This window comes from Bombyx mandarina, chromosome 06, assembly GCF_030267445.1.
Source record: "Bombyx mandarina strain Sakado chromosome 06, ASM3026744v2".
Lineage (NCBI taxonomy): Eukaryota > Metazoa > Arthropoda > Insecta > Lepidoptera > Bombycidae > Bombyx > Bombyx mandarina.
Genome location: NC_143213.1, coordinates 12,565,636 through 12,592,767, shown reverse-complemented (window position 1 = coordinate 12,592,767; position 27,132 = coordinate 12,565,636). Strand labels below are relative to the sequence as shown.

Below are 27,132 nucleotides of genomic sequence, written 5' to 3'. Positions count from 1 at the left end.
AACTGGGACACACCGAGTAATTATACATTAGCATAGCGGTTCCGACAACTATTTGCTATTTATTAAATTATTGCATATATTGTTATTGTATTTTACAGTATTTAAAATATATCCATTTGAAATTAATTTCAGCCAATAAACTTTTTAATGTATCATTGTTTTTTTGAAAATGCAAATTCCATGTCTCCTTTAATAAAAAATTGAAACGAACGCCAAATTTTTGCTTTGGTTAAATTTTTAAACGACTTACAAAGATTCGGCGTTATTGAATTGGCAACAAATGTGTCAATGACATGTGCTTCTGCTGCTGTAGGCCTAAAGGTGTGTTTAAAAATCTTGAAATACCGACTGAAGCTTATTCATTAGTCTGTTTTAGTGCTAGTGCTGATTAGCATGTTGTTAACAACAAAGGGACATAACCATAAACCATTAGAGCCGATATTTTCCGAAGGTCAACTGTGTAATTGCCTAGTATTAGAACATTTTCTCACTGATTGTCACGATAAAAACGGCACGAATACAAACTTAAGGTGCCATTTTCGTTAAACGATTTATTTTGGCTAGAAGTCACTAGCTAATGTTATTGATTGAAATTTTATTATTTTGCTCGTAAGTAGTAAGATTATTGTATAAAAAGGTACTGATGTAATGTACATACGCACTATCAGAAAAAGAGCAAAGCCCTTAGTTGCTTTAATGATTCTTCTCATTGCATGCATTTCTAATTGTTAGCAAAGTGGTTCTTGTACAAAAAAGCGAACATTAACTTTAACATAAAAAAGTACTAGCAAATGCTAATAAAAAATGTTAAATAAAAATAAATATTACTAAAAAAGTACTATTGAAGCTATAGTTTCATGACCATTTCATATTGTCATTATATTCGTTAAAGTAGTTTTAAGTATGTCTTAGTATGTCGACGGCTCGTGTTAGCCAACGGAAATACATTTTATACTTTTATTTGGTCTATGGCGAATGAGCTCACAGTCCTCTCAGTTTTAACTGGTTATTGGAGATCATAGACGTGAATGCCGTCACTCGCCTTGGGATGACGTTGAAGTATCAAGTCTATTGTATCGGTTGTCTCACCCGTCAAATCGGAACTCATGTATGCTTCGTGATAGAAACTGACAGGAAACCGGAACCTAACTATGTGAACTTATAACGCCCTAGTAACTACCAGTAATACGTAATTCCATATTTATAATTTCCAAGTTTCAATTTCACTAAACGCTGTTATTTATTGATAGCGGATGCGTTTTTTTAATAGCCCTTTTAGGCAGACGAGCATATGGCCCACTTGATGATGATTGGTTACCGTCTCCCATGGACGTCAGTAATGCCAGGGGCAGAGTCCTGCCTACCGTTAAGTACCCTCCACAAGTCTCGTTTGAAGAAGGACATTTCATAGCGCTCGGGAAATACCGTATAGGGGAGCTCATTCCAAAGCCGGATGGTAGGTACGTGGCAAAAAAGATTTTTGGATGAACGCAGTCGTTCTAGGTACTATGGATGAACTCTACTTCGGTGGTGGGCGGTACGATGGTAATAATGAAATGATGGGATCATCTCAAACAATTCCTCAGAGCGCTTACGGAGCACACGGAAGTCATGTTTTTCTGATTGATGGAATTAAACAATACACCAATGTACATAAAACATCTAAAAACAAGCGAGCCCGTCTATCCATAGATGGCAATTAAAAAGGATTTTTTAAAAGGAGCAATTCCTTGATTACACTGTCTACGATGCTCTTCGAGTAGTCGACTCTACGAAACACTGCTCTTGCTAGGGTCAGTGTTCGTCAGGTCACCAGGTTTGAGCCCCGTGAGCTCACCTACTCGTCCGGTAACGCTGATATAGCTTCTCAGGGCTATCAGCATAGGTAGGAAACAAAAAAAAAGAGTAGGTAAAACAGTATGAGTGGGCATAACATCGCAACGAAGAAGACTATAGATGGAGATAGTCATGGTCCAGAAACACGAACAAGATAGGAGTGGGAGGAGATCGAATGAATCAGAAATACGTTTACCCGAACAAGCATAGTACTATCGCCATTCCCAGCCTCAATACAACATTGTCTTGTATATAAAAGCGGAGGAATTCTGTGCAATCGAAAGGAAATAATTTTCTGCTTCAACAAAGGCGTGAGAACTTCCGAACGGAGAACTAATTCGAAATAACCTAATCTTGGGTACGCTTTTGATAAAATCGATAGGAACATTCTAAGTGTGCTTGAGAAAAAAATTATTATATTCACTTTTAGAGATAATTTGAAACAAGAACGCTTTGCTAGGGGATTGCTAACGTAGTGTGAAAGTTAGTAGTATACTTAATTAAGCTTATGAATATTTTTAACGGTAGGCAGCGGCTTGGCTCTGCCCTTGGCATTGCTGACGTCCATGAGCGACGGTAACCACTCACCATCAGGTGGGCCGTATGCTCGTATCTCTATAAGGCAATAAAAAAAGCATGAGTAATTAAATAATTTGTACGATAATTCAAAATTCTATGTCGTCTTCAATGTCTTTCTTAGCCAATCGCCGTGAAAGCGAAATACACACAAATTCGACTTCCCCTCACGAATCAAGTTTGAACAAATTCGCGGTTTTATATTTCAATAGGTACCGAACTTTGAAATAACCAAAGAAAGTTTTACAGATTATTTATAGAGAAATATTGCGAGACAAAGAAAATTTGTTTTTTTATTTATTTCTTAAACGGATGGACGAGCTCACATCCCCCCTAGTTTTAAGAGCTTACCGGAGCCCATAGACATTTAGAACGTAAATGCCGCCACCCATCTTGAGACAACTGCAACGCATTACTTCTTAACGGCCAAAATAGGCAGGTTCCTACCCGTGCGAAATCACAAGATGTCCCACCACCGGTGTAATTTGAACATTGAAAAAATTATTTTACCAGGTTTCTTACGAAGCTACGAACTGAATGAGCAGCAAACGGCACAGCATACGAGCGCACAGCTTAGTGCGAGTTTTTTACGCTCTCGATAGCGTGAAAGTTAACTCTTATTTGCATGCAGTTGGAACAGCGCCCCTAGCGGCAAACGTAGGCAAACGTTCCAACTCCATACAAATTTGAGTCAAGTTTTATGCTGTCGAGAACGTTAAAAAACTCGCACTAAGCATACTGATCTAAATGACCTTGTACATAAAATGACTGTATACCTTGCTGTTATCCTCAACTTGAGTACCTAATTGACTACAAGATTCTTGTGTTAATTTTCTTATGACTCACCGGCGATCAATGGAATTACTCATAAAATACGTATATAATAAGCATTTGCCTAATGCTGCGTAATAGATTTTGAGAATGACGCTAATATTATGTCCATTATTTAATGTGTGACGCATTTCTATGGTTGTCCGTTCCACAACTAGATTTTTTTTTATTTTTTTATTGCTTAGATGATTGGACGAGCTCACAGCCCGCCGGTGTTAAGTGGTAACTGGAGCCCATAGACATCTACAACGTAAATGCGTCCTGTACCTTGAGATATAAGTTCTGAGGTCTCAGTATAGTTACAACGGCTGCCCCATCCTTCAAACCGAAACGCATTACTACTTCGTGGCAGAAATAGGTAAGGCGATGGTAGCTACCCATGCGGACTCACAAGAGGTCCTACCACCAGTAATACCAGTAACCACCAAAAACATATTATTTCGATGACCAATCAAAAAGTATAACTACTATTCTTTCGTTTAATAGTTAGTAAACTAGTCGTAATTGTCTTAATGTTAAAATGTGATTGTCAAAACAAGACAAATTATTTTTTCATCTTGTCGTCAATGATCGGTATCTCGTTTATTATTCTTTATTTTCCTACCTTGAGAGGCTATATGAGCGTTACCGGACGAGTAGGTGAGCTCACGGGGCTCAAACCTGGCGAACTTGCTAGCACTGAGCAAGAGGTGATAGATTCATTCATCACTGGTGGTAGGACCTCTTGTGAGTCCGCGCGGGTAGGTACCACCGCCCTGCCTGTTTCTGCCGTGAAGCAGTAATCAAATGAAACCAAATCAAAAAAAAAATTTTTCAACATAAATGAAAGTACATACTTGTTGAACGTCAAAAGAACTACCGCCAATTCACAAGAACTAGCCTCCGTCCTGAGAAGAATTGGCAAGAAACTCAGCGGGCATGTCTTTTTTTTTACTTATAAAATTATTATTTATTTATTTTTAATATTTTTTTTTTTTTAAATATGAATTTTTTACACTGAGTATTATAACGTAACAATTACTACAATATTGAAATGCCTGGAGCGAGCAACTCATTCCCACTTTGTGCAATCTTCTAGATAATCATTGACTTTATAGTAAGCTTTATTGCACAGATGTTCTTTAATAGTCTTTAATATAATAATGCGTTTCGGTTTGAAGGGTGGGGCAGCCGTTGTAACTGTAATGAGATCTTAGAACTTATATCTCAAGGTGGGTGGCGCATTTACGTTGTAGATGTCCATGGGCTCCAGTAACCACTTAAAACCAGGTGGGCTGTGAGCTCGTCCACCCATCAAAGTCATAAAAAAAAAAAAAAAAAAACGCGACCCGCTGAGAAGATCCGGCGAGAAACTCAGTGGGCTAGTATCTCTTACAGACAATATTCGCTTTAGTACTTTCAAGGACGCCCGCTGACGCAGAAGACTCTCTTCAAACGTGGCTTAAAGAGCGATCTAGCACTTTTAGGTAGTCAAATTTAGTATTTAGTGTTAATTTTAGAGTAGATCTGTTGTAGATTATAGTCGTATTGGATTGTATGGCTACACCCTGCAAAATTGCCGTACTGACGATGCGATATAGAATAATGAACAACGTTCTAAGCCTGAGTGAATCTACAATGAGTACCAAAATACAAACTCGTTAAGTGAAGCTTCGAAACTTAGTTACGCAAGATCTAAGGTCAGCTGGCATAGCGATCTTGTGTTAAACTTGACGTCTCGCACCCTCGACTTAAGGTTCATTTCGTTTTGTATTTCATCATGTCATGTTACGTTTCGTAGTTTTTCCACGTTGATGTTGTGAGACTTGTGAGTCAATAGGTATATACGCTTCGTAGTAATGTTTTGTGTGGTTCATATTTTTTTCCACTGTTTTCTTTTTATGATTAAACTGCTTTGGTAAAAGATGACGGGTATTTATCACTGCTATTGCAGTAATGCAGCATGTACTTCCGATCTATTTCGTATCAAATGGTTACTGATGTTTATAGACAATGCAACCCCCACTTGAGGCAGGAATTTGGGAGTCTTTAAACTATTATGAACAAGTGCTAGTTAGTACAATGATGAATTTTTAACGATATTCATTCTTAATAGGTGGAAATATCATTGCCCTATGCATTTATCCGTTATATTGACTGTAGCAACGGATCAATGCAATTATTGACTTCAATCTGCGAAGTCTTTAGGCTTGGTAGGCTGTGTATTAGTTTAATAAGACCTCGTTTTGAACTATTATTTCCGGCCTGGTTTTATGTCGCATTATCAAGGTATAGTCATTTACCTGCTAAAGAGACAATTAGGTTGTTCCATACTATAGCTTGAATACCATAATATGTATTTTGTCTCCCTTTGAGCCTTTATTTTATGGCATTGGGCAGTTACCTTGGAGTTTTTGGAGTTTACTGGTGGTAGGACCTCTTGTGAGTCCGCATGGGTAGGTACCACCACCCTGCCTATTTCTGCCGTGAAGTAGTAATGCGTTTCGGTTTGGAGGGTGGGGTCGCCGTTGTAACTATACTTGAGACCTTAGAACTTATATCTCAAGGTGGGTGGCGCATTTACGTTGTACATGTCTATGGGCTGCAGTAACCACTTAACGCCAGGTGGGCTGTGAGCTTGTCCACCCATCTGAGCAATAAAAAAAAATGCATTTTAGAATTATTTTATACGGCGATTTGGCGAAGTACGTAACTAATATAATATAGCCGTCTAAATTAAAATTAAAATCACTATTTCCATTATATTATAGAAGTATTATTTTCTTAAATAAAACACAATTTTACCACATCTGTCGATAAAACATTTCTGGGAACCAATTCAGAGGCTATTTTTAAGTCTGTAGCGTCTAAGTTAGCACCCGCAATCTGTCGGTGACAGTTCTATAAGTTGTTGTCGCGAAGGTTTACCACAATTTAATATAGAAATTCTGGATAAAAAACCAAACATTTCTAACGCCAAGAAAATAATACCTAAGAAGAATTGAAAAGAAAATTTGCTTGTGTAACATAGTAATAGAATTCGGCAGTACATACAAATTTAATAAGATTTTATATTAATATTATCTGCGATAAAAGCGATGTCATCCCAACAACAAGCATTGTCACCGAAAAAAATGACGAAATGGCGGACCCATAGTTAAAATATGGATGTAACCGGAACTGTCTAGATAACTGTATTAGGCATTAAGCTATTTTGGACTATTCTTACAAAAGCGAACGTATACACACCCTATTCCGGCAGAGGTCAGGCCAATCGTTAGTTGGCGAACGAAACTATTTTCCTTTTTTTTTTTAGGTCAACTTGAGATTTTCTCCTGTTTTCCGAAGCTTAGCGTCACAAGAGTGGTAACGAGAATAGTGGGACGAATCATTACCGATATCCATTAAAGTTTTAACTAGACTGAAATCCTTCAGAAGCGTCACCAGCTTATATGGTGCGATTTCAAGAGCCCTTGGACCACCACACGTGAGTTCCACCACTGATCTTGTGTTAAGAGGTATTTTTTATTGCCCTTGTAGTTAGACTAGCATACGGCCCACCTGATGGTGAGTGGTTACCGTCGCCCATGGACTTCAGCAATTCCAGGGGCAGAGCCAAGCCGCTGCCACCCGAGCCAAGCCGTTGCCTAGCAGCCAAGCCATTGCCTAAATCTTGAATTGCTTGAAAAAGTCACTATAATATTATATTTCTCCTATAATATTATATTATATTATTTTGACATGATTCCGTAATATTTTTATCATTCACCTTCGGATTAGACTTCACATCTTTAGTACTCGTGACCTTTTTGCCACATATCCGGCTCTCCAATGAGCTTTCTTCAACCGAAGCTCAAACAGAGTCCTCAGCCGCAGGCCACGATATAACTATGTCCCTGTCATTGTCAATAATTATGAGCAGCAACCGCCCTTCATTAAACGTGCCGTACGCTCGAAGACAATAAAACGCATCATTATAAATGCCGAACCCAATCGCCAACATCCGTTAAGAGTTAAATACGTGGAAATTTGAATTAAGTGGTAGCGCTGTTCGGTCCCGGAGTGAGGAATTGTCCGGGGCTTTTATTGGCCCGGGGAGACTCAATCATTCGCCGGGCCGAATTTTAAATTTGATAATCCAATTAAAACAATGAATTGAGCCGAATTTATTTAACGAATGGAAGAATGGTGTTGTATAGTGATCTTACTCACAAATGGTCTTTAATAGCGTGTTATACTTAAAATTGGTATGAAAAACCGTTTTTTTTATATTCTACATTAAAATATCTCATATTTTAGTGTATATTGTAGCAGTAGCCATCATAGGACACAAGATATTCAAGATCATCATCAAATTCCGAACAACATTTGGACTATTGGTTTACCGAGCAATATCACCCGCTGGTGGAAGATCTTCCATTTGTCGTTAATCCCCAAAATCTAATCCAAATATGTATACGACATTTCTTATATTGTTATCCCACTGACGGTTTTTTTTTTTTTTTTTTTTTTTTTTTCCACAGGAGAAAATCGCCGGATCCCCACCCGCACGGCAGGTGGGGTATGTGGGAGTCGAACCTCACTAAAAACTCCTGCCGCTCACAGCCGGCGCCCTACCTCGGACCGGGTGGGAACCCAGTCGGAGTTATTGAGACGGCGGGACAGGGTTTACGCAAAGCACATTACATCCATCCCGCCGTCCCCCAGACGCCGGACCGGCGGCCGCCAGCAACATGACCGCCGGTTCCCTCGGTCGACGGGCCAAGAGCCCGATTGATAGCGCCGCGTTACACCTTCCCCCGGAGCGGTCGGGGGAACGCGACCTACCACGCTGCCCCACGCCTAAGCTCCTCCCCGCACAAAGCGGGTGGAGCCCGAAGCTCTTAGGGGGCCGGGTTACGGACGGGACCCCGGTCCCGACCCCCTGCTCGGCGGCGGCGGGTTTCTGCGTAGTGAGGAGAGCTTTGCCTCACTCGCCCCGCCGCCTCCTTCTGCGAGATGGTGCACTCGCAGAAGTCGAGCATAGCCTTCCAAGACTCGTCGCCGCCAAGCATCGACGCCACGACGCCAGGCAGCGACAAGTCTGGTCCTATCTTTGCGACAAGGACACGGCGCTGCACCTCCCAAGCGGGGCAGACAGCGAGCGTATGCTCCGCCGTGTCCAGGTCGTGTCCACAATGGTGGCACCTCGTCGTCGGCTCAGCTCCTATCCGGTGCAGGTACTTTCCAAAGCATCCGTGCCCAGTCAGCACCTGCACCAGACGGAAGGTGAGGCGTCCTCGGCCACGATTCACCCAGTCATAAAAGACCGGGTAAACCGCCTCGACGGTCCGTAGACCCCACGTGGGGTTGGCCAACCGCCTCGACCACGATTCGAGCACGGACCGCCGAGAATGGGCCTTCCGCGCCCGCAGCTCACTTTTGGAGGGACGCGCCACGCCCAGAGCACGAAGCTCACTGCGCCACCGATAGTCGGCAGCGAGCGACTCCGCCTCCAGCTCCCATGGCGGCGTCCCCGCCAACACACACGCCGCCTCGAATGAGACGGTGCGATATCCACGGATGACCCTGATAGCAACGGTGCGCTGCGGCCGGCGCAGGAACCGAGCCATAGTAGCCCGATTGCGCGGCTCAGCCCATACAGGCGCACCGTACAGGGCCATCGATCGCACCACCCCAGCGTAGAGGCGGCGTACAACCTGATCCGGCCCCCCGATATTCGGGAGCAGTCGGTTCAAAGAACCGGCTGTCCTCATTAATCGAGGGACCAGCTCCGCAAAGTGAGCACGAAAAGCCCACCGGCCGTCCAACACGAGGCCGAGGTACCTTAACTGCACCCCGACCCCTATCCGGACGCCCCCAACCACGATGTGGGCGTCGACAGGTGGCGCTCTCCGCGGCCCGTGAAACCACAAGGCCTCGGATTTACTGAGCGCCACGTCGAGGCCCAGTCTCTTGATCCTCCCGACGACGAGGGCCACTCCCGCTGTGGCGAGACGGGCAGACTCTCTATAATCATCCCCCCGGGCCACGACCAACGTGTCGTCCGCGTAACAAATAACGCGGAGACCCGGGAGGAGGGCACCCCTCAGCACCCAGTCGTACCCGATGTTCCACAAGAGGGGTCCGAGAACCGACCCCTGCGGAACACCACGCACGACCGGAAAACGGTGAAGGGTCCCACCGTACCCGGTACATTCGACCGACCTGGCCTCCAAATAGGAGCCAACCAGCCGGCGGAGGTAGAGGGGCACCCCATGCCTCTCCAGTGCCCCCCCTATCACAGACCAGGGCAGGGTGTTAAATGCGTTGGCGATGTCAAGAGACACCGCCAGTGCCACCCCACCCCGTGAGACAGCCTCGTCCGAGAGGGCCCGCACGCGAAGAATTGCATCCACGGTCGAACGGCCCTCCCGGAAGCCGAACTGCTCCGCCGACAGGTCAGGTCCAACCCCGACCAGGTGCTGAACGATGCGGGCAGCCAGAATACGCTCCAGCAATTTTCCCGCCTCGTCCAGCAGTACGATAGGACGATACCCGGCGGCTGTATCCACCGGGCGCCCCTCCTTTTTCAACAGCACAAGTCTGCCCGTCCGCCAGAGCAACGGAAACCGTCCCGACTCCAGGCAACCATTAAATAGCTCCAGGAGCCGGTCCCCTAGGGCATCGAGGGCCAAGGCCAGCACCCGACCATGGACTCCGTCCGGGCCGGGGGCCGTGTCCTTTGCAGTCATCCTGACAACGGCCACACGGAGCTCTGCCCCAGTAACATGGGGCACCTCAGCAGGGGCTTCGCCGTCGATGGCGTCCGACGGCTCACCCATAGCGGGGGGAACAAAACCCTCCCGCTCCTGCGGGAACAACGCCGAAACGATGTCCCGCAGCTGTTGAGGCTGAAGTCGCTCAGTCAAAGGGGGGGCCCACGGGCGCAGTTTACCGCGCACCAGCCTGTACGGGCTCCCCCATGGATCCGCTTCGAGCGCCTCCAAGAGTCTCTCCATGTTCTGCTCCTTGGCCCGCCTGATGGCCAGCCGCAGGGCGTCCTTCGCAGCGCGATATTCGCCGTGCAGCCGGGTCTCCTCCTCTGCGAACGCGACGGGGTCGTCGCGCCGCAGGTGACGGCGACGGCGGTGTCTAGCACACTGGCGGCTCGCCCGAATGGAGACTGCACGCAATCTCGCAATTTCAGGCGACCACCAGGGCGACTGCCGCCGTCCGCAATGCCGAGGGCCGACCCGGGGCATCGAGGCATCGCATATGCGGTGCATCGCGCCGCGGAACCATTCGGCCTCAGCCTCCACATCGAAAGGGTGTGGGCGCATGGGCGTCCACGCCGCCACCATAGAGGCCTCCACCAGGAGCTCCTTCTTCAGGAGCTTCAATGCCCACCTAGGGAATGACCGGGATGCACTCCGCGGGGGGTTAACCCCGCGAGCGCCTGCGGCCGGTGTTGGCGTGGGAGCGGAAAGATCGAACCGGATATACCGATGATCCGACAACGATTCCGCCCCCACCACCACGCCCCAGCCGAGGATGCGCTGTGCGATGGACGAGCTCGCGAACGTCAAGTCCACGATAGACTCTCCCGTCCACCGCACGCATGTCGCGACCGAGCCCCTGTTAACGATGCAGAGATCGGCCGCGACCGCCCACTCCTCCAACAGCCTACCACGAGCGTCCGTGGATGGGGAACCCCAAGCGACAGACTTCGCATTGAAGTCCCCCGCCAGTATTACCGAACGGGGAGAGAGGTGACGAGCGATCACCTCTAGCCCGTCCAGAAACCGCTCGAACTCGACGGTAGGCCGATTTGGAGAGAAGTACACCCCGATCACGACGGTATTTTCTAATTGTACCGCGACGATCCCGGGGCCCCTGGTCACCATCGCCAGGGGAGGAATCATCGCGGATCTTCTTATATGTATGGCCGCCAAGCCATCAACGTCCCCAAACCAGCAGTCGTCCGCTGGGGGAACGAAGTACGGCTCGGCGACCACAGCCACGTCAATTGACCACTCCGCCATAGTCTGGAGCAGCATGTCCTGAGCTCCGGCGGAGTGGTTCAAATTTCCTTGGAGGAAGCGATAGGTGTGATCCATTAAACCTGGACCACATCCATCGCCCCCTCCCCTACTCTATTGTCCCCGCTATCGGGCTCGAACGCCTCAGCGGGGGCCAAAGTGCCAGCCGGTGCTCCCCCGGCCGACCGCTTCTTTTGGCGACGCTTAGCTTGGCGGCGCCAATTTCTAATTGCATTTTTGCCGGCCGGGGGGCATGCCTTGCCCCCGGTCCGGTGGTCAGCCTTGCGTCCGGCCGCCGCACATAACGAACAATGCGGCGCAGCCAAGCACACGGCCGCCTTGTGTCCAGGCTGACCACAGCGGAAGCACAGTCCGCTGCGGTCAACCGCACTCACGCACCTGGCGAGGCAGTGCCCAGTGCTGAAGCACCTTAGGCACCGCCAGGCACGCGGTTCTAGCAGGCGCACGTGGGCTGCTATCCAGCCCACGCGCAACCTGCCCGGATCCCCCGACGGTCTCCCGGGCGGAGGAGCAGCCAGGGCAACGGCCGCCTCCACCGGGCAACGTACCCACACGGAACCAGCCCCGGTATAACCGGAGCGCAGCTCGCCTACTGTTATGTTCTGCAGGGCACAGTTGCCCTGGGCAGCGACGGCCGCCGCCACCTCCTCCCTGGTGGTGCAGTCGTCCAGGCCGGTCACTTTCAATTCGGCCATCTTGACCGGCCTATGCACCCGCACCTCCTCTTCAGGCAGGACCATACGGAGCCTTGCCGCCAGACGCTCCGCGATGCCGGGACTATCGGCAACGGGACATTCTAGCAGTTTGGCCCCATTGGCTGTCTGCCTACAGCGGAGGCCCTCCCCCGCCCCGATCTCATCCAGGTCAACTGCCGCGCGCGCCCGAGCAATGACATCTCCGTATGTCATGCCCTTAGCTTTGGCAGCCGGCAGCAGCGTTAGGACCACTGCCGCCGACCGCGGCGCGCGCGGTTGCTTCTTCGTCGTTTTTTTTTTGTTTTTGTTTTTAGCGGCTACAGGCGCCCGACCCTGATGGGGAGCAACCTGAGCCGCTGTAGCCGCTGGCGCTCTACCAACTTGTGCAGCTGCTGGTGGAGCCTTCTTGGCACCCCGCCGGGCCACCACGTTCCACCCTTCGTCCATGTTAGACGGGGGCGAAGGCAGCGGACGAGGCGGGGGTGCTTGCGATGGGCACTTCGCGTTGGTGCCCCCCCCCGCTTGGTTCTATCCCGTCCCGGGCCCAACCTAGTGGCTGGAGCCCGTACGGGGGCGGGGCGAGCGGCTGGAGTACCCGACACCGCGGCATATGCCGGTCGCCGAGCGTCAGCCGGAGCAATGAGCTGCGCCTCGAGGGCCGCCAGCCTGCCGTCCAGCCTTTCTAATACAACCTGGACGGTGCGACTGATGACCTCGTCCAGGCTGAATTTTCCAGTCAGCTCCCGTGGCCCTACGAGTGCTTGCTGCCGCTTGGTAGCGGTCATCTCCCTAGTGCGTGGCGACGGGAGACGTGGCCGCTGCTCAGCCGCGCGCGGTGGCGGCAGCACAGGCCACCCATCGCCAGTCAGCGCCGGGGAACGGCGCTTCTGAGGCGCCCCGGCGATACATGACGTCGCTGCCGGTACATGGGCCGGTGGAGTTCGCAACCCAGTGGCCCGGGGCAACGCGGGCGACGGCGTCGATGCCGCTGCCTTACTCGAAGCAGAAGCCTCATCATCAGGCTGCTGTTGGGCTTGAAGTAGTGCTCGAAGCCTCGAATTCTCCGCCATCAGCTGTACCACCTGGTCATTGGCGGAAGCAACCGAAGGCAGAACCTTCGAGACCTGCGAGACTACCTCTCGCAGCTTACGGCCAGCGGCTTTGGTCTTAGTGCCGTTGGCCGCATATGACTTGACGGTCCTCATGGCCCTGTCTATGACCAAGGCAGGGTCTTGAAGGCCGCCTTCTTCCTCCTCTGTCGTTCGCCCGTCCAGTGAGGCGACAGACATCGACGCCGATGACTGCGCCGGTGACGGCGCGCCCCTCCTCCGGGCGGGTCTTCCTTTTGGGGGCGGCATCTCCTCCGCAGCAGAGGCCGCATCGGAGACTACCAGAACCTTCTCCGGCGGGGCATCTGCGCCAGAGGATGACGTTGGCTCCCCTCCCCCCTCGCGTGAGGAAACTCGCTGGGTCTTCCTTTTCCGCCTTATCTTTTTGGCGGTTGTCTCTTTCGAGCCAGCCGCCTCGCTGTCACTGACGTGCCCAGAGTGCGTCAAGTCAGCGCTGGCGTGTCTCTGTTCGACGGGTTTTCCGCTGCCCGTCACACAGCCCCCTTCGTCACGGCAAGCTTTGCCCCCCCCAGAATACGCGGGGCAGCGTGCTCCCACCGAGATGGAAGCACGGAGGGATTCTCCACCTAAGGTGGTACCCTCCTGGGGTAAATTTTTTAAAAACTTTGCCATCATTTGTTTTTTCCTTTGATGTTTAACCAGGGGTCGGTCCCCTGGGACGGCCCTCACGACTGGACTCCCTCCAGCCACTCATCCCATCACCGGGCACGTCACAAGCTTAGGATTAGGGCATTTTTTATAGAGGTTCGCATCCTCGCGGCCCCTGCTAATCAGCGGCCCCCGTCCCCTACTCGGTAGGGATTACGGTATGCTTCTACGAAGCCACGCCGGTAAACCGGTACCCCCCTCTGGAGGGCCTTCCCCTGTAGCTGCCAAGAGGCAACCGGGGACATGGCAACCAGCGACCGGAAGGGAGTGCCCTCCGGTTCACTTCTCATCCTCTTGGGGTCTGCCATTACTGACAGACCCACACGTCTGACCATGATGTGGCCACGCCGGCGTACCGGTAGCCCCCTCTGGAAGGCCTTCCCCTTTAGCAACCAGAGAGCTGCCGGGGACATGGCCTAGCATCCAAGAAGGCTCCAGAAGGGAGCCCTCTCCCGCTTCACGCACCCTTTGTCCAGCAAAGGTGGGAAACGGGAACACGGTGTGCAGTCTTCTTTGTTCACGGCACCCCTGTGCAGACAACGCTGCTCCACGGTATCGGGGTGCACGCTTAAGCCCCACCGCCGCGACAAGGCGAGACCACGTTCGGTGGGGATCCCACTGACGGTTAGTCGCTTAATGCCAGGTGAGCTGTGAGCTCGTCTGCCTATTGCAGAGAGAGAGAGTATGATTTATTGTACACGAAATAAATAAAGAATGCGAAATATTAAATACCAAAAAGTACAATTGGTGGTCTTATCGCCAAGAGCGATCTCTGTCAGACAACCACTAGATAGACAAGAATTAATTACACGCGACGTACCTATCGAATGAAATATACACACACGCACACACACACACACACAGAGATACACACACATATCTTGGGTGATAGTAAAAAAAACACCACACTATTTTGACTACATTCAACAGCATTGACTCAACTCGCACGAACACGAGAAACGAAAAGCGAAAGTTTGAAACGGATCCCGTATTTGCATTCTCGTAACGTAGAAAAAATAAAACGGTATGTTAGTTGTGCGATGGTCCCAACTATCGATTCTCGGATTACATCGAGTACGTCTTGATTCGAGTTAATAAATGAAAGTGTCTTGCTTTTTAATGTGAGAAATTCGATATTTTTGAAGTTATACTACTTCTTTAGACGCGTTATGAAAAATTTGATGAGAGTGAAATTTTACGATGCTCGCGCACCGTGACACAAAATTAACAGAAATGAAGTTGCCCACTAAATCGCTCATTACAATACGACCGACGTAGCTTGGCGAGTCTGAATATAGCCGCAGGTGAACTTTCCGAACCGTACCGAGAATTACCGAATTTATACGATGTCAAGAAAAGGGATGTCCAATATGCGTGTTTGAGGATGTTGTTTAATCCATTTTAAAAATTTTAATAAAAAAAATAAAAAATAAAATAAAAATAAAGTATAACTTCCTACGCGCGTACATAAGTACACTCTTTTTTTGTTGCTTAGAGGGCTGGATGAGCTCACAGCCCACCTGGTGTTAAGTGGTTACTGGAGCCCATAGACATCTACAACGTAAATGCGCCACCCACCTTGAGACATAAGTTCTAAGGTCTCAGGTATAGTTACAACGGCTGCCCCACCCTTCAAACCGAAACGTATTACTACTTCACGGCAGAAATAGGCGGGGTGGTGGTACCTACCCAGCGGACTCACAAGAGGTCCTACCACCAGTATAAAAATGCAAAGAAAATGTTAATCGAATAAAACAACCTTTCGAATTTCTCACCGAATCTTCTCATTGGTTCGCGATTCGGATCCGGTGATTAATTCAGCCAAGCACTGCTCCTGTTAGGATCTGTATTAGAAATTATTTCAGCGTGAGCTCATGAGCTTACCTAATGGTAAGACACATAAGAAATGATACATACATTTATAGGATTTAGCTTTAGTTTTTTTAGGATTTATTTTTAGAGAGACAGAGTTACTTATTAAAGCTACACATCTCTCGTACGCGAACTGCACAGATGCTTTTGTCATTGCTCCAGATAAAAGCTTACGAGCTTACGGCCCACCTGAAATGAAATTTTTGAAGATGCTCACAGATATCACAACGTGAATGCCGCAAACTGTTAGACAAGTCGGTATCTTAATAGTAATATAATAAGACCTATTATTCCTCTTTCAATCAATATAATAATGGAGAGTGTTACATGTGCCTTGTTCAATCAATTTGTCGAGGAATATTGAAGTCACGTGTTTGAAAGTAAAATGTATTCAACCTTGACCTTTGACATCGATTCATTTACTGGTTGGCAGGGCGTCTTGTGAGCTCCACGGGTAGGTACCAGCGCCGTGCCTATTTATGCCGTGAAGCAGTAATGCGTTTCGGTTTGTAGGGCGGGGCAGCCGTTGTACTGTTAAAAGTGAGACCTTAGAACTCATGTCTCAAGGTGGGTGGCGGCATTTACGTTGTAGATGTCTATGGGCTCCGGTAATACTGAACACTAAGCAGGAAGTTAGCTCGTCTATCCGTTTAACCAATACAAAAACTATTTGGAAATAAAATGTGATGATATGATATGACGGCGCTAGGGTTGACTGAGCGGTAGTTCTGTCATCATTCGCATTCGGTGGAACTGAGTTCATTGCAATAAAAGTCAATAAAACCTTGTTGAATAATAATTATTGAAACTCTCAATAAATAACTTCGACAATAACAGGGTCGAGCAACAGTTTCGTTCTGACAGACCCGACCTATGCTGATAGCCAAGAGGGTTATGTCAGCTTAGCCGGGTGAGTACGTGATCTCACGGGGCTCTACCTTGACGAGTTTGATAACACTAGCCAGAGCAGTGCTTCGCAAAATCTACCACCGGATCGGAAACGCGACCCACTGAGAAATTTCGACGAGAAACTTAGTGTACGTAGCGCCTTTTTAACTGACGTCAGGGCGTCTACCCAACTTTTTTTTATTAATCAACACAACATTTTATCATTTAAATAATAATCAAAACAATTTCTAACACTAGCCCTAGCATGAGCAGCGCTTTGCTAAATCTACAACCGGATCGGAATCGCGACCCACTGAGAAGATCCGGCGAGAAATATTTTAGAAATCACGAATTCAATGCAGAATAGATAAATCAACATGAGATTTGCACGAATTCCAAGAAATATTTTATTGTCTGATTTAATTTAAGAGTCTTTAACGACAAACATAAAATTATTGATATCATTAATATTGTTAATGACCTATGTTCTTAATCAAATGCCGTTATATAAAGGGAGTATTCGGAATGGATTCTTTCTTTCTTCTTAAATGAATTCTTCATAAATGAATTCATTCCTAAGCGACATAACGACGTAATTATGTCTTGGTAATAAGTTTAATTTGCGTTTAATTTATAATTAATTCGAAAAGTGACAAAGAAAACAGTTAAAAAAATTTGAATTAGTATATACCGAATTATCTAATATTTCATAATAATACTGGCACATGCAACTTTCCAAATCCTCATCTGTATTTAGAATTCTACAATAATATGCATTCAAATTCGAAATTCAAAGAGTAACGTCAAATTCTATCCATTTAAACCTTTTTCTTGAAATACTTATTTTTTTTAAATTATTCGAATCATTCGAATCATTTGAATTCCAATAGTACATACTTACTACCTGTCCACTCCCACCGATATTCTACAATCGCAATGTCAACATTCATTACGCAACGTAGCTATAGCACTGCGTTTCTAAACAGGTTTCCGTTGCATCCCGTGAACTCTAACTCTATAGAAATAGAGGTCATTTTTACTTGAATTACGAATGTAGGCTATGCCTCTAATGAAGTTACGACATTGTATGGGATTATGGTTAGCGTAGGCCCGTCTCGATTTTTTCTGCGCGAATTGTGTTCATTTTTATTGTGTGAATTTTATCCGGCAAGGAAGTTAAGACAGAAAATTGGCTGTTTAATTTTCTCAATTAAATAAAGTCTGTTTTTGTATAACTTATTACTGTACCTACTTATTTTGAAATTAGGAATTATGTTAGGAATTAAATTTTTGCTACATAGTAAATTGCTTAATTGTAACAAAAAAATGCTGATACATTTTTTAGGCTTATTTCAAGTAAGGCTAAACTAAACTAAAGCTAAATTAAGAGTAAGTAACTAAAATGTTTCGTTTAATATTAAAAATAATCTTATTCGAATTAATTTCAATTAAAACTAATTTCCTATGCGGTGCTTAACACCTTAGTCATCCGTGACCACGAAAACTGTAAAGTATCTGTCAGAAACTGCATAATAAACTGTCCGAAACTGTATAATTCACGATCTTTTTAACGTGAGATCAAACTGAAAAATAATTAAACTTCTGACAATTCAGGCTTGATCGAAATTCTTTAAATCGCAAATTACACCTATAACATATTATTATATACGATTAAAGTTGATTATGCCAGATTACATAATAATTCATACGTAATTATAACATTAGTTTAGTACAAAAAAAAACAAATAAAATTTACAATTTATAAACGAGACAAATATTTTCGAAGCGATTGTTTAAAAAATAGCGCTCTCCAAATTCAAATTTAAAAAAGTAAAAGAATGCATCTCACCTTTATGTTCTGTGTCGGGGAAAACAAAACCTCAGCACGGTTCAAAACTAATCATTATCGAGCGGGAGTGCATTCGCTGGACGCCCGTGAACTTGACGCCTCTCCCCGGGAGCATCCAACACAATAGCCAGCAATATTCAAAATTTAAAAAACAAAAAAATCGCTGGCAAAAAATTAAAAAAAAAACACCGTGAACTAACACTTTTATTATGTCAATTTTTGATTTTCGAGCGCTTTGTTTTTTTTTTTGTTAATTTAATTTTCACACACTATTTCGCAGAGACGCGCGTCAGCACGGCGGGAAGGGGCGCACTACGAAAATGTCAGAGCGATCGGCACATGTGCGGACGGTGGTACGGGCGAGTTCAGACTGGAGCCATTTCCCGCGTGACTAATTCACCTAACGCAATAATAATTGTTAACGTAATTTGTCAAAACCTGATATTATTATATTGTAAATAAATATGTTTATTAACTCATACAATATAATAATTTAGTTCAAACAAAAACAAAACAAAAAATTGTTTGTCATTTCGTTTGATTCATTAGTATGACTCGTGGGTAAGCTGTGACGCTATAACACGAAGATAATAATTATAGTAAAAATTATTATCACAAGAATATTTGAGCTGAATTAAGTGCTTACTAGATATTTTTGAATGATCAAAATTAACTCTTCATTTATAGTTTGATGTCGCGTTTATTCTTTTCTTTTTACAATTACCAATGCCGTATAAACTTCAACTATTAGTATTATTACAGACGGCGATGCCATTATTTGTCGTTATTACAAAATTGAATGCGGTTTTTACTAACTCAATTTGAATGGCTTTGTGTACCTTCTTTGAGTACTTATTTATTATTTTCTTTGGCGTAACTACGGATTTTCCCAGCCATCACATTATTGAATATGTTGATAAATTGTAAACTTTTGTGCAAGATTATTATTGACTCGCGAAAACCGAAGACAATACTTCAAAATTTACAATAAAAAATAATTAAAATTATTACAATAATCTTTTGGCGAATGGGGACGTATTTTTGCAATTCACTCTAAAAAATTCACTCCTATTTGTTTATTCATCCATGATACTCGAACAAAGTAGGTCTATCCTATATTCGCAATAAACTCACGTATACAAAACAATGCACATGCAATAATAATTCATACAATATCGCAATAAATAATACAACAGCTCTGCAGTATTGTCGTATCAGCATTTTTAAATTGAATCTCGTATATGGCCCCGTTTTTCTTTATAAATTTAAATAAGATTATATCTAAGAGCACGTTAAGCGACTAATAGTTTATTTCCGTGATTTCGATCACAATATTAGTAGTACAATCTTGTTTGAAGACAATCAATTAGTAATCTGACAATCAATTTATTACTTGTGGTAGGACCTCTAATGAGTCCGCGCGGGTAGGTACCACCACCCTGCTTATTTCTGCCGTGAAGCAGTAATGCGTTTCGGTTTGAAGGGTGGGGCAGCCGTTGTAACTATACTTGAGACCTTAGAACTTATATCTCAAGGTGGGTGGCGCATTTACGTCGCAGATGTCTATGGGCTCCAGTAACCACTCAACACCAGGTGGGCTGTGAGCTCGTCCACCCATCTAAGCAATAAAAAAATCGATTTGGTCAAAACATACAATCATCGCGTTTTATCGCAGAATAATTATTTTAAGGTTTAAATAAGCGTGGATTCCAGAATACTACTATAATCATATTGACATTTTACTAATTGTACACTGTAGTTCTATTCAAGGTCAGTCATGATAAGTAGAATGTACAGAGAATGGTAGTAGATTAAATTGAAGCATAGTGAAGTTACGGCTGTCTATTTATGTGTCAATGCCTTATTTTCTGGTTAAATTTTTTTTTTTTTTTACTTTTCTACACGTTCCAGTAACCTCTGCAATGAACTATGCTCTACCGTGTTTCCTGATCGCTTTGATATATCCTCCTGTAAGTGAGATTCGAAACGAGTCTTCAGTGTTTGACAAAAGGTTAACTATGTTCCTTATATCGGGATCGGACAAGCTCGAAGGTAAAATAAAGATTACAATAGTTGACGATCTGTCAAAATGTGGTCAAAATGATGATCAAGATGCCGTCTCGACTTTGGATACATTTGAAGTACAATTGCATTATTGTACTGTTACATTTAGATTAATTACTGTTGCATGAAGCTAACAAAAAATTTAACAAAAAAACAAAATTACAACAACTGAATGAGCGGTAGATACTACGAAGCACTGCTTTTGCCAGGTTAGTTCTCTAAATTCTCTCAGTTGAACTCAAACTGGAATAGCCCCTTAGGCTACCAGCGAATGGTAGAAGAAGAAAAAACAGTTTTCTTGAAATTGAATTCCATTCAAAGATGACGCTTTACTGTACACTGTTACTGTACACACTGCTACTGTACAGAAGATCCGGCAAGAAACTCAGAGGGTTAAAAAAAGCTGTTTTACTGCATATTAAATCTTGATCGATTCGCGAGGAGATTGAACCCTGAATTGCAATATAACTGATGTCATCACCTACTTGTAAGCCCACTCCTACTTGTCTCCTAATTGCAATATAACTGATGTCATCACCTACTTGTAAGATTCTCGCAGGATCTTTTCTGTGAGTCGCGTTTCCGATCCGGTAGTAGATTTTGCGAACTGCTCTTGCTAGGGCCAGTGTTAGCAACACTTCCGGTTTGAGCTCCGTGAGCTCACCTACACGTTATGGAGAAACTGAAATAGCCTCTCAAGGCTCTCAAAATAGGTAGGAGAAAAAAAAACTACTCATATTCTTAAATTTGAATTACACAGTACATTTTAAAAGTTTTTATCAATGAAAAAATCCTGTATTTTTTGTGTGATTATACAATCGGTATCATTCAAAGTTATGACTACATAATTATCAATGAAAATCAATAATGAATACTGGCTTGTAAAACAACATAAAAAAAATCGGAAAAAGTCGCTATTTCCAAACAGCAAGATAGCTAAAGGCACAGTGAACGAGCCTTTATATGCGAGAGCGAGATAGCGTCATACCGACCGGGGAAGAGCATCCGCTTTCCTCCGTTATGTAAGCTACCCTAGCGCACCCCTCGCCCGGACCGGAGCGCCGGAACAACATTCAAATCCCAGGACTGACGTCACTCCGGTTTACGAGGCTTCGCGGAGGTGACTTATTATTTTGCAAATTTACAGTCAAGTGCTTCTTAGTCTGTTCAGTTGGTGTACGAAAGCGTTAATACTCGAATTAAAGGGAATTCAGAACATAATTTTCGTATTGAATTGTAAATTATATTGTACTAGCGACGCACCCTCGCTTCGCTTCGGAAACTGTAATTTATTATTGATTTCTCCACTATTTAATGGATGTTATTATACATATAAACCTTCCTCTTCAATCACTCTATCTATTAAAAAAAATCGCATCAAAATACGTTGCGTAGTTTTAAAGATTTAAGCATACATAAGGACAGACAGATATAGGGACAGAGGAAGCGTCTTTGTTTTATACTATGTAGTGATGACAATACTATACACAAATACCATTTGTTTACGTAATGTGAGCGTTCATATGTAATAAATACATAGTTTAACTATATACCACGTTAATTTCTTCCGTTAAATATACTCTAAAATTAAAACGCTTCGGTAGACAGCGGCTTGGCTCTGCCCCTGGCATTGCTGTAGTCCATCGGCGACGGTAACCACTCACCATCAGGTGGGCCGTATGCTCGTCTGCCTACAAGGGCAATAAAAAAAACGCTTATACGTACTAATGTTTATAGAGTAATATCATTCATTTTAGTTCTATCTTTCACGGTGATAACGAATAAATTACTATTCGTTTAAGTGCTGTGAGCTCACAGCCCACCTGGTGTTAAGTGGTTACTGGAGCCCATAGACATCTACAATGTAAATGCGCCACCCACCTTCATTTAATTACATATTGACAAAGAGAAACTGAGAAATAAATTATGAGTTAATCGCTCTGATCGTTTTACGGTGTATAATAATATATATTGGTACATTAAATTTGTTTCGCATTTATTGTACACACGGAATAGACCTTAATTATCTATTCCGTGATTGTACATAGCAACGAATACAAATACATAATTTCTCTTCTAATTCAGCGAAGCAATGCTCTTGCTAGGGCTAGTGTTAGCAAGTTCTTTCAAGGTGAGTCCGTGAGCTCACCTATCCATCCTTGCGTAGCTGGAATAGCCCCTTTAGTTACTAGCAATTTGGTAGGGGAAAAATAAAGAATTCCTCTATTACAGCGAGTTGTAGACATAAACAAAAGCACTTTTACGGTTTAGTCTTGTGCGGTTTAAAGGTGGTTTGAAGTCGCCGTGGCCTAAAGGATAAGACGTCCGGTGCATTTGTGTTGAGCGATACACCGATGCTCGAATTCCGCAGGCGGGTACCAATTTTTCTAATGAAATACGTACTCAACAAATGTTCACGATTGACTTCCACGGTGAAGGAATAACATCGTGTAATAAAAGTCAAACCCGCAAAATTATAATTTACGTAATTACTGGTGGTAGGATCTCTTGTGAGTCCGCGCGGGTAGGTACCACCACCACCTTGCCTATTTCTGCCGTGAAGCAGTAATGCGTTTAGGTCTGAAGGGTAGGGCAGCCGTTGTAAGTATACTTGAGACCTTAGAAATTTTAACTCAAGGTGGTTGGCGCATTTACGTCGTAGATATATATGGGCTCCAGTAACCACTTAACACCAGGTGGTCTGTGAGCTCGTCCACCTACCTAAGCAATAAAAAAAAGTCAGTTAGTCGGCTTTCTTTACGAAATTGAGTTTTGTACATAAATCCCGAAAAGAGGAGACCAAAGCCCGAAAAAAGCACGTATTAAAGTGTTTTTTAAAGAGTAGATTTGATGTGTATATGAGTCGTCTATTATCAAAGGCGGCAATCTCTACATTTGGACAAAAATTTTTTATTGATATGTCAATACAGATTTATTTGAATATAATCGTCTCCTTCAAAGAATACGGTTCAAAACCTGCATTAAATAAAGGTTAATAGTTAACCTGTTATTTATCTAAGATGTCGTTCCGAAGAGTTTTGTGACTGCCAATGGAATACAAAGTCAATAATTCGTTTTTCTGATTTACCAATCATTGTCCAAAAGTCAGATTGCCGCCTTTGATAATAGTCGACTCATATGTAATGTGTTTTGTAATGAAACAAAGAACCAAGTTGTTGCTCTGCAAATAGTTTTTTATTATTATTATTTTATTAACTTATTTCTGCAAAGAGAAACAAAATTGAAAGATATTGCTTCACCCTATTTTAAATCTGCAAGTTTTTTTAATCTATTAAGAAAGCACGTTATATTTTTAAATGTCCGAAGCCAGAGAGCAAATCCAATTATGGAATGAACATAGCTTCCACCACAGAGAATACTATTATGATAGTCGAAGCTAATGCGCGGGAAATTTAAATGTAATTAATGAAGGGCCAAGAGAGCTTCATTTACAATTACATTTACAATTTACATACAGGATAACAGAGTTTTGAATAAAGTTTTAAAACGATAGCTTTCAATGTAAAAAAAACCACGTATAACTGGAGATAATTACGTGAAACATGAAAATTACCCGGGCCGCGGCCCTTCTTACTCGTGACCCTAACGCTTTTTTTGTCGAAATTGCAAACATTACGTCCAACATTAACATAAACATCAACATGGCGAACATCTAACTCTTCAATTAATTGAATTATTTTACGCAAATCGAATTTCTGCAAAAAAAAAATCCACAATGTGTTTATTTTGTCAAAACTTTATTATCATTTTGTCTGTCGCGCCATACGTTGAAACATCATATGGTAACAATGGTAACATAATGGTAAAAATGTAGAAAGCATATGGTCTAATAAAGTCAATAACACAAATTTGATAAATCTGTTCAATTACTCGTTGTGGGGCAGCTTGTTAGCTTAAATCTGTACCTACAGATAATTATCCTATCTTTTCACATTGCTAAGCAGAAATGCAGTACAGAATTGAGGCCGTCAGCACAAAAGTGGCCTAAGCTTACCTACCATAGTTATAATGCAGCAATGAGGTTTAAGTTTTCATGAATTTGAGTAGGCAAAAAAACAATACACGCAAAAATAATGTTTACAAAGCCATCTGTTATATATGGGTGAAACTATAGATTGGCCGATTTCGCATCAAAATTTATTATATTTTAAATAAATTGCAATATACATAATTATATGCATGTTTATGAAAAATTGTGGTTTAGGCGACTTTTGCGCTGACGATCTCAATTATCAATCCGTTTTTACTTTACAATTGGGACTTTATTCTCAAGTCTTAAGGTTGTCAGTGGTATTTTGTTTGTCATGACTTTAGACTCCGACTAAATTAGGGGAGTGGCAATGAAGAAGCCTTAGAGTGTTTCGTCAACAATGACTCAGGGTATTCCTATAACAAACACCTTGTTAATAATGTTTATTCAAGGGGCTGTGAGTATCACTGTAAGTATAATTTAACTGTCTTCTTATCCCAAATTATGGGAGATCGGCGTAGCATATTCTCTTATCCCGTTGTAGCGGGATTTGGCGTATCAACCTTACGTAGCGTCAACCCTACTTGGGTTGTATCTCCATAAATCCATTGCAACGTGCCATAGAAAAGTACTTTTTCTGTTTCTTATTTTGGTGTTTCTTTTATTTCCGCCATTTTTGGTTCTGTAATATTCATTTCATTACATTCATTGCATTTCATTTCATTACATGCATTTACAACAACATTAAACTTTCAAATGCCAAAAAGACATAATTTATCACACATTATTCGTTCTGTATTTTCATAATTATTGTTCAACTATCATCAGGTATTATTATATTCGAACAGATATTCTTGATGTTCTCTAGATGTAAGTAAAATATGCTCTACAAAAACCTTGTATACTGCTTAAGGTATACTCAAATAGTATGTGGGTTTCTTCATTTTCCTCACACAAGGTACTTACTGACTAATTTACGTAACTTGTGTTTGTACTTTCTCAGTTTGCAGAAAAGACTAAAGGGATACTTTAGTATTTTTTATACAACCCTCGAAACTGTTCAAATTATGCACAACGTCCTTTTTTGTTTTTTATTATTTTTGAGTTATTACTGGTGGTCCGGAGGCATCTCCAGTTTACCAGGGCAACTGGACGAGCAAATGTTCAGCCAAGGGGTGGGATTTGTACAGCTACCCTAGCGCCTCCAACGGAGACCTTACAACTCAAGGGCAGCTGCTTCGGGAATGAATCTACTACCGGATCGGAATCGCGACTCGCTGAGAAGATCCGGCGAGAAACTCAGAGGGCTGATGTTTAGGTAAGGTTGCACGTCGAACTCTTTGCCGAGTTCGATGAGTACGGTTATCGGTTTCCCTAAGTCTGCTCCTAGTGTTAGAGCTGAAGATCTCACAGCCCACCTGGTGTTAATTGATTACCGGAGCCCATAGACATCTACAACGTAAATGCCGCCACCCACCTTGAGATATGAGTTCTAAAGTCTCAGTATAGTTAAAACGGCTGCCTCACCCTTCAAACCGAAACGCATTACTGCTTCACGGCAGAAATAGGCAGGGTGGTGGAACCTACCCGTGAGGACTCACAAGAGGTCCTACCACCAGTAAACCACGAACAAAGAAACAGATACACAGAAAATCATTTGTTTATGGTCTATTAGTGTATTTTAATTATTATCCCCTTTCTATTTATATTCTTCAATATACAGATAAATTGAATTCTATTGTTTCAGAAAATCTATTGATTTATTGCGGACTAAAATATCGCTTGAAGCTACCTGTTAATTAAAAGTTACGACCGACAACCGTTATACCCGTGGTTGCTAACTTTGATCGTAACTTCTTTATTACAATAACTAGCTGACCCCGCAGACTTCGTAGTGCCTTAATCGATAAATAAAAGACCTAACCTTTTGTATAAAATAAACTTAAAACAAACAAAAGGAATCCGTCCGACGGGGGACACATCAAAGGAAAAACAAAATTGTTTGTTTTTATATAATTCCGAGCATTTTCATATTTATCTACCTTTTGAACCTTCTCTGGACTTCCACAATTTATTCAAGACCAAAATTATCCCAATCGGTCCAGCCGTTCTCGAATTTTAGCGAGACTAACGAACAGCAATTCATTTTTATTTATATAGACTAGAGCTTTTTAAGGTGGAGAAAACCGTGCTTATGATGGCTTATTTGAGATTCTCTTCCTGTATCGGGAAAAAGCAGGAATGGCTTACCGTTGAACGAATTGGATCGATCAGTCCCATCCGCGCGAAGCTGCTGCAATTGTTAATACCATTGTAACAAAATACAACTATAACTACTAGTGTTAAGTTATAAATCCAACAGTTGACAAATGTCGTAAATAGATGTCACAGGCCAACAAAATTACATCGCGGTAGCGCTGTGTGTAAAAATTAGTATAAGAAGTCCAAGGCAATTTTGAATAAATTGAACAAGAATCAACAACAGTGCAGTGTTTAATTTAATCAACGACTAAGCCTTAAGTTCAGGCAGTGACTCCTGGAATCTGAAGAAACAAGTTGGTCCTAACGAGCTTGGAAACATCAAGAAACAACTAGCGCCATCTGTAATAACTTGTGTGTAAGACTTTGACAATAAATAGTCAGTCTATTGAAAGTATTGAAACGTCACTGTGTTGTGTCCACTTCGATAAAGCGGCACGACACGAGAACCCTCTCATCATGGCCGCCGGTA

General features: G+C 43.6%; 1 protein-coding gene across 6 annotated transcripts in view; it reads right to left on the bottom strand.

Moving 5' to 3' along the window:
• chp (leucine rich repeat containing G protein-coupled receptor chaoptin) overlaps positions 1 to 18,657 on the bottom strand; it is a 70,958-nt gene extending 52,301 nt beyond the window's left edge. For 5 of the 6 annotated variants that reach the window (XM_089728395.1, XM_089728400.1, XM_089728398.1 and 2 more), the window contains exon 1: positions 18,347 to 18,657. The gene's annotated coding sequence lies outside the window, so the exon portion shown is untranslated. The remainder of the gene's footprint in view (positions 1 to 18,346) is intronic. The other variant, XM_089728397.1, reaches the window with a different exon arrangement.
• Between the last annotated feature and the right edge of the window lie 8,475 nt (positions 18,658 to 27,132).